This window comes from Chelonoidis abingdonii, chromosome 19 (genome assembly GCF_003597395.2).
Source record: "Chelonoidis abingdonii isolate Lonesome George chromosome 19, CheloAbing_2.0, whole genome shotgun sequence".
Classification (NCBI taxonomy): Eukaryota; Metazoa; Chordata; order Testudines; family Testudinidae; genus Chelonoidis; species Chelonoidis abingdonii.
The window spans coordinates 22023355-22033009 of record NC_133787.1 but is presented as its reverse complement, the minus strand read 5'-3'; positions in this window follow the sequence as shown (position 1 = coordinate 22033009).

The following is a 9655-nucleotide window of genomic DNA, read 5'->3' as shown; positions in this document are numbered from 1 at the left end:
GAATGGATATGAGCAATCACTCGAAGAAGAAAACAAGGTTACTCACCTTTGTAACTGTTGTTCTTCGAGATGTGTTGCTCATATCCATTCCACACCCACCCTCCTTCCCCACTGTCGGAGTAGCTGGCAAGAAGGAACTGAAGGGTGGCCGGGTCGGCTGGGGTATTTATGCGGCGCCATGGTGGCGCCATTCCAGGGGGCAACCAGCCGACCCGCTGAGTGTTGCTAGGGTAAAAGTTTCTCCGACGGCTGTGCACGCAGCGCGCACACACCTACCTACCTGGAATGGATATGAGCAACACATCTCGAAGAACAACAGTTACAAAGGTGAGTAACCTTGTTTTTTTTATATTTCATCTAATGGAATATTTCTTAAGCAAGCCACAGGGGCTGTCTTAGATCTAGTTGAGAGTGCTTTTAATACTGATGGCACAGATACCACAGCTAATTCATAACAAGTTTGAATGAAGTTGTATACATTTGGATATTCTCGGTGATATGATACTAAGTCCTCTACCCTCATAATATGCAAAAATAACTGGGGAATTTTCTAATCCCCTTAGATCTATGTAAGCAATACCTAAGTGCCCACGTTGGGTCTACCATACGTAAACTAGCTTGCCCAGGGTGGACTATGGTACTTTAAGGAGGCAGATGTTTTGGTTTAAATATTCATTTATATATGTATTAGAGCAGGGACTGGAACCCAGGTGTCCCCGTCCCAGGTGATTCCCCCAACCACCAGGCAATTAGTCATTCTCTTTCTCTCTCGCTGTGTCCCAGTGACTGTTTCAATGTGTATACAAAGTGGCACAGCTTTAACAGGAGAGAATAAGCGAAACCCACTGCAGAATACCCGTTCATCTGCAATGTGGGACACCCATGCTCAAGCCCCTGTTCTGAATCAGGCAAAGTGAGGACTTGAACATGGGACTACCACATGCCAAGTGAGTGCTCTAACAATGGGTTATTGAGCAGAAGGAGGCATCACCACCCCTCACTGACTTTGTGCCTGAGTCCCCTTGTGAATCTAACCTGAAGAAGTGTTTTTGGCTGAAACTGTTCGGCAAATTTAGAAATAGACCCAAAACTGCATTTTTCAGCAAATAAGCTATTTGTCTGAAAAATGTTGATGTAGTTCAAAGCCATGGTAGAAAGAAACTCTAGGTGCAGGACCACTTTATCCTTATAGAATATGGTGAATGGGAGATCTTCCAGAAGCACCTTTAGCTCACTTACTGTGCATGCTGTTGCCAAAACAAATGTAATCTTAATAGACAAAAGTTATTAAAAATCCCCCTACAGTGGTTCAAATGGAGTGTTCACCATCCTGGTAAATATCATACTGAGATCCTCAGTGAGATGCAGGGCTTGCACTTGCGTGTAAGTCTGCAGAACTTCTGTCTGAAAACTCCTAATAATTAGATTTGGGAAAGAGGGGTTTGGTGGATGATTGGTGTGTGCACAGTCCTTTACATGCATCACATTTTGTGTCTTTTATTGATGGGATAAGGTGCCACAGGATTCTCTGCTGCTTTTACAGATCCAGACTAACACGGCTACCCCTCTGATACTTGACATTGATGGGATAGGCACTCAGAATAGGAAGGGCAGCTATAGATGTTTTTTATAAATGTGAAGTAAATCAATCATGAAAAAAATGGTTTATTAGGTTCTAATCTGGTTTACATGGACCAATTCATTGTGGGCAATTGTGTTGCACAGGTCTCACTGAGGACAATGGAATTGCACTGGTGTAAATGAGGATCTGATTTGACTTGCTAAAGCACCTTTATTACTATTAATGGGGTAGGAAAGAACTCGGCATCTGACTCTGAAATCCGAAGCTACTTGCAGGACTGGCACTTACAGAAAATCATCTTATTTCTACTGAGCATATTTGATATGGAAATCATTGAGAGATGGTAAACGCGGAACCCCAGATTGCCATTTTTAGTCATTTTTTGAAGTAAAACCACACTTTAAAAGAGTGTGGTGATACTGATATACTGTGGCAGATTTTTAAATGTTGATAATTGATGGATTGATATGACAGTGCTTTGGTAAGCAAATGTATTATTTTACTTTGAATATATTTTTCTTTAGCTATGTTTTATTTCTTTAAGTCATAGATAAAAACTCCAAAAGGCTATTATTCATAAATATCAGTGATTTTTTTTAAGTGACAGCATGGTACAAAAGTCTGCTAGGTTGACTTGGTTAGGCAAAGCAAACTTACTTTTATCATTATTGCCATTTTTACTGTTTATTACAATACTGTATGTTAAATTTACAGTATTGAATCATCACTTGTGTATAACGTGTAGCAATAACTAATTATTTGTGATAACTATTAGTACAGTAAATACAACTTATCTGTGTTATAAAAGTGGCATTAATAAACAGACTTCCATAAATGCCAAATCTATAACATGATCACTCTAAAGCAGTCTAAAAATATGATATATTGTAGCTAAAGACACTCACAAATGCATGTCTGTGGGGGGGGGAAGGAGGACTGGTTTGTGCTTAGAATGTTTTTTGATGCATAAATAGAAGCATTAAATAATTTTGAATACCTTGTTTCCTAAAAAAGATTAGTAGTGCTTCTCTAAATGCTAAATTGTATAAGAGTTATTGTTCACACCAGTCTTCATACCGTATTATTCCACGTAGCTTTAAATAACCAAGTCCAAATTATGCTCAGCAAGCTGTTGGGAAAGCTTGGGGAAAGCTGAGAGCTGAAGAGCCGATTTGTGCCCTGACTTACATTCTGTGCATCCCCAATGATTTCAGGCTGGCTGCCCAGGGTACAAGGCAGCACAGAATTTAACTTGGAATGTTTCGTTTTGATTTAACCCGGCCCTTTTTTCTGAGTTTAGCATCGCATTCCAGTGTAAAGCAATGATGTGCCTGGACAGTTTATAAAAAGGAGCTCTCCCCTACCCCATTTCTTCTGTTCTTCCTCTTGTTTTTTGCATGCTGAGTGAAAGCAGTTTTGTCTATGCTTAGTGTCTCAAATTTAACTTGAAACATATACTTAAAAAAAAATCCTGCACACTCAGTTACCAAAACTTGTGTTGGATCACAATTGGAATCATACAATGCAAACTTTCCACTTGGCTTCAAAGCACAACAAAGTATATTCTTTGTGTGAAATCCACATGATATAGCCAAATGGGCATAGACTATTTTCCTGAAGAGATGGATGAATCAGCTCCTATTTTTTGGAATATCTCAATGAGGCATCTTGGGGCCTGCACTGCTCTAGTTTCCAAAGAGATCCTATTTGCTGCGCTATATCTAACATCTTAGCCACTGGGGAGCACAGCTGCAGCAACCTTGGCTTCGAGCAGCTAGAGAGCAAGCCAGCTACATAGGATGCAAACTCTCAGTGTGAATTTTTTTTGCCTGATTTTATACAACCCTTTTAGTTAGTTTAGGAGTGACTTTGTATGCTGCTAATTAGAGAGACTGAAATAAGGATAGTTTGGACTAAGATTCATCTCCCTATCCTACTATCTTAGGTATCTTTTCACTGACTTTATTGCCTTGCATAATATAGCCACAAGAAAAACCCTACTTTTAGAAAATGTTAAGGGAGTGACAGCAAGTGACAAAGCAAAGATATTCAAACCTAGGCCAGATACTAACTCAAACTGTGAGAATAATTTCACATATCAAGTGAGAGAGGTGAAATGAACATTTCCACTGTGTTTTAGGACAAGGTGAAAGATTCAACTTTTGCAACATTTATGTTGTGAAACTGTCAATCCTACTGTAATTAGGTTTGAGTCTGCTTAATTTAACAACAATAATCCAGGGACAGATATGTACCTAGGGCACTGCCCACCACAGACACAGAATATCCTCCTATCCTGCAAGTAGTCCCAAAGGAATCAGTGAAACTGTGTGCAGAGAGTAAGAGGAGGAAGAATCTGGCCCTTTGTTGCCTTTGAACTACCCATTATTGTTCTTGTTGTGGATCCTGAACTTCCCCCCACATGTTTGCAGAGCTGCCTTAGTGGCCAATCTCATCTTCAAGACACTGCTACTAATTACAGAATCATGGTCTAGAGTTTTCCAAGGCTGCAATATCTGTTCTGTTGGTGCCACCACATCTTGGGAAACCTCCTTTAATGAGATCACCCTAGCAGCCATGGCCTCCAGAGTAGAAAGTGCTGACCAATCTTTGCAAACGTCCTTACCATGGAACAACCCAAGGAAAACACTAATAACTTGCATTCCCTGTCCCATGGAAGGACACAGGGAATTGCATAAATTCTATTCCCTGTGTCCTTCCATGGTTGCTTCAATGTGAGGAGGAAGTCTAGTCATAGAATACTGCTATAATGTCCTTCAGTCAACGTGATAATATCACAGTTTGGCTCCATTCTCATAGGCTATACCAAACTTTGTTACAGCTTTGTTTAGTAACTGTTGTTAAATTTGGCTGTATTGGAATTAGGTGAGCCATTTTTGAGTTATGAGACTAACAGCAATCCGAGTTTTTCTTTTTGCCACCTTATGACTTCAAAAAGACTTCTTCTGAAAACTTCAGACTAGCTTTAGACCTTTGTCCTCAATGAAAGTTATTGTAAAAGTCTAATTTTGCCCTTTTTTTTAATTTTGCGGTTTCATATTTTCATAGCTATTTAATTCTCCATGGATATTATCATTTTGGTGAGAGGTCTTGCAGAAGTTATAAATAATTGAAAATGTTCAATGAGCTTGCAAGATCCATGAGAAAAATAGGTAAGGGACTTTACAAATTCGTGAGAAATTAATGTGGTTCATGCTTTACTATATTTAACTGTTAGAACTTGCCTGAAGTCCCTGGCACAGTTGATAGTCTTTCCTGAGTGACTGACAGAAATTGTAAATGCCACTTGAAATCTCATGCAAGTCACAATTCCCAGAAAATGTTTTGATGGTGCTTGTAAACTCTGTCAAACATACTAACACTGGATACAATGGGTGAGAGAGGAGCTTCTTTTTTTGCTTTTGGAATAGGATCTCTGTTTACCTCTGGTTCTAGTAGCTCCCAAAGCTCCTCCACATAAAAGCAAAAATGTGGTCCTTATATCGGAACACCCGTACCAAAGCCAAAACTATACTGTCCTCATACTTCCCCATTATGGACCCTCTGTCTTCTGTTCTGAGTTATAACCTCACTTTTTTCTCAACTCCAGTCATTGTCTCATGACCCTTGCTACCTCAGTTGTTTTTAAAGACCAAGTTTTCTGCCCCTTCAAAAAGTTAGAGGAGAGGATGCATAGAAGGTCTTTGGGCCTTCCACTGAAAACACCTACAGGTAAAGTCGAGCTTAAGCCTTTCGGGGAGAGTTGTCCTAGAGGAAGGGAAGATTGAAGCCTGAAACTCAGCCCAGTTTCAGTGCCCCATTAATAAGTGCCGTGGTTTTGTTTCTTTACAAAAGTTTTGGACATTTTATTTCTGTGTAAGCGATCTTAGAAAGACCCTTTAAGGAAGCTATTAACCTCTGGTGACATTGGCAGGAGAATTTATAATCTCCGTGAGTGCTATTTTTGAGATACCCTTTTGTACTAGCAAATGTTGCTCTTGTGGGGGGTTATAAAATCTGCAAGTGTATTTGGCAGAGGTTTCAAGTTTTCAGAAACCTCTGTTTAAAAGATAACAAAATCCCCAATTATTAGCTTTGGACATGAAGGAGCTAAGGTTGAGAATACATTTTATTTGGAAAAATGTTAATGGAATATTTAAAAAATATTAGACTTGAAAGTAAGAAAATTAATTTTTCCCAAACTATTCTAAATTCTACCTGTCTCCCAACCTAACATCCAAAGATACCCCCACTGCCTCCCAAGCTTCTAAAAATCTGTTTAATCTAAATCACGGGCACTCGTTTGGGTAAAAAATTTTAATACAGTAATAGCTACTGAATTGCTAATCTGGTACTGAATAAGAGATTGAGACTTGTCTCTTCATCAGAATCCCCCTTCCATTAAAAAAAAAAAAAGACTACAATATTTCATATAATTTTTCACTATGAGTTGAAAATCCTCCCAGTCCGACTTCGCAGTACTGGCTTGTTATCCCATTATATCTTGTCACTTCCTTAAAATAGGTAAGACTGTGCAGTATGTTGCTTATCTTCCTGTTTATCAACTGGAGAGAATACCCTCTCTTTAGAGGTCACAGGTCTATCTGCATATGTAGAAGACTTGCAACAGTTGCATACTAAACTGACAGAGCATCTAGCCCTCATGAAATAAAGAATATTTTCTCTATAAATGTCATACTGTTGTAATTAACATGCTTCATTAGATGGATTTCTTGATTCACTAGATGGTGTCAAGTGCATATGTGTAACAATGTGGGGCCAGCGATCACGTTTTCATAACACTTCACAGTAGGAATTAACTAAATTCACAAGACACTTATGGGGTGGGTGAGTGATGTTACCCATTTTAATGATCCATAAACTGAGGCACAGAGGGGTTAAGTGACTGACCCAAGGTCACCAATGATTCAGTAGCTAAGCCAGATCTTAGTCCCTGCCCTAACCACTGGGAAATCCTTCATCTCTTACACTACACCTTTATCTCTTCTCCAGGTCCGTGGACCAGTTCTCCAAATACACAGTTTCAATACAATATTTTTCCATATGAACAAATACAGAAATTTTTGTGAGAACAGCTGTTCCTACAATTTGATTACTATGCTGCCACAACAAGAAGGTTTAATTTTAATTTGTTAGAATGAATAAAACCCAAACACCCTCACTTGATGGTGATTCTTCTGGGAGCAAGCATGCAGGCCCTGGTGGGCCAGTGTATAAACAGGCATGGACTTGACCTACACTGACTTTTTTGTGTTTGTGTAAAAGTTTGTATAAATTTCCTTTCAGAATGGGAGCTTGTATGCCAAGGTTTAAAACGAGTGAGTGAATTTTTATAGTCCCATTATAGTGGAAATGTTCACCTTAATTATTGCAACGTGAATGGCTTACAAAGTAATATATGGAAAGTGAAGTAAATAATGTAAACATATAATTACGTTTTGTACTATTATGTCCACAGAAACATAAAACTAACATTATGACTTTAAAAAAATGAAACAGAACTAGCCGTGCCTACTTAGTTATTTTGATCCCTTACCAGCTTCCTTCCTCCTCCCCTCATCAAAAAAGAAAAGAAAATCTGTGTGCTTTAGGAAAAAACTGTTTCTGTCATATTACTTTTAAAGACAAACCATGAGTGCATGGACTTTTAAACAAGTGCTTTATCCTTGAAAATTAAAATAAAATATTTTCTTGTAATCAGTAAATTCTGTTATGAAATTTTATAGCAGCTACATTAAAGGATAAGAATAACTACTATTTTGAAATTCTGAATATCTTATAATTAGACCAGCCCTTAAGAAATATTCAGAGTTAAGGCACATTAAAATGTATTCCACAACATGGAGACAGCCCTGACAAAGAAACATTATTCTTAGATTTACAATTAATTACCCTTATGTCTATACCTTGCATTCAATTTGCATATCTTAAAAGTGCTGTAAATTTCATAGAACTCCCTTGTTATTTAAGATCGTTATGCTTAGTAAAAGTTTCTACAGTGATAACTTTCTCTTGATTATGTAGTTGCGAGGTCAATAAATCTGGCTTTAGTTTGCTCGACAATGTTATAATTTTTCTTTTTGTGTGTGTTTTTCATTATTTTGCTCCTTGTTCCTTCTGCCCTCTCATTTATAATCCCCCGAAGAACCAGTAGATAGAGAAGTCTGGCTAGAAGACGAAGTGAGTGGTCAGATTCTCAGATGTTATCTTTTTCCCAGAACGCACTGGTACCGGGTGTCTGACATGTTCTATACATCTTTCTAGTGTCAACCTCATTAAACAAATACACTTGATGTATAGCTCTCAAGAAATGAAATTTCATGCAATGAATTTGTTCTGTTCCAGCTTCTTCTGCTGCTCCTCCTCCTCCTCTTTCTCCACATTCCCCCCGCATCCCTTTTGGTCAGCAGTGATTTTGTGCATTCTTGTTTTCTAGTTACAATTTTAGACGGGCACTAGTGATGATTTCATAATATTTTTGGCAAAGTGTTTCAGGTCTTCATGAAAGTTTCATATATTAAACCGACTACATCAGGTTTCCTGCATTCTCAGTAAGGATTAGCCTTGTATAAAATATGGTATAGTCTTTGGAATAATGTTCAGTATGTTTACTTTGATCAGATATACATGTAATTATGTTTTAAATATGAGACACATCTGCTGTCACATGCATGTTGTAAGTGTGCTGAACTTTCATAGGTACCAGGGTATAAATGTGCTAGAACTGTGGTTTATGGTCAAATTCAAGGTTGAGACAATACCCTCCAAGCTAGAAAGACACTGAACGCTTTGCCACTATAGTAAATAGCATTTTCATCCTTTCTCCCTTCTTAAGCCTAAAAGAATTTAAAGAAGAAATTTATTTTAAAATTAAAATAAACTCCCCATTTAATGAGCCTATATATTATTTACAGAAAAATGCCACTAAACTCAATTAGCGCTGGTCTCACCACTGGGTGGAATTTGGAGTTGTTGAATCTTTTTATTTATTTATTTATTTATTTTTAAATGCAGTTCATTGCAGTCATTTGCTGAGTCTAGGGCGACGCTCCAGTTTTAATCATGTGTAAAAGTATAGCATATAAGTAAACAGCAACATACTGTATAAATATTTTGAGATGTTTTGTTTTAAAAATACAGTCTGATACTTAAAAAGTTTGTCCCCATCCTGTTCCTTTTATAAAAATGAAGCCATTTTATTTATCTTAAACAGGCAGTTTCCCATTACCACCTCCTCAGTATTATTAATTAAAGTTATTTTTTAAAGTTAATGTGACTATCATTTCCCTGTTATACCTCACTGGAATAGTGCATTATTTAAAACCAGCCTTGGAAGAAAATAGCAGCCATTTTAAGCACTTGCCTCCTGCCCAGAAACAGAATAATTTCTATAATGGTAAGCAGAATTGTTATCAGTATTATAGTAATTATTAATTATGGTTCATGAATTAAATAAAGTTCCTGGACACTGTACTTTGTTTTCTTATAGACTTAACCAGTCATTTTACACTTTAAAGGTGAAAATCTCTCTCTCTCTCCTTTTTTAAAATGAAAGTATCTGTTTTTCCCCCTTGGTACATGGTGTTGAATATGTGGGGGAGCACAGGAATGGAGATTTAACAAATATATTCATCTCTGATTCTGAATTTCTCTCAGGCCTTTTAATATATAAGTAGTTTTGAAGATCTAAAGTAACTACATGTATCCTCATTTTTGTGGGCTGAATACAAGCAAATATGAATATGGAACTATTCTAGTTGATTCTAATATAACATTTCCATTAAAATGATTTTTAAAACTCTTCCCAAAATTCCAATAATTCTGTTTAAAAAAAATATAACACAGCAGCATAGATTAGCTACCTCTGGAATACCCTGGCAAAAGTATTCAAGTAGCAAGAGTTTTTCTAGTCTTATGTCCTACATACATCTGTTAAATTACTCAGAGATCTCATTAAATAAAGCTAATGTACTTGTAAAACAGTAGGAAGAGACAGTATATCATTGTAACTGTTAGAAAGAGCCATTCTGGCAAGGAGGGAGCCAAGAAGGC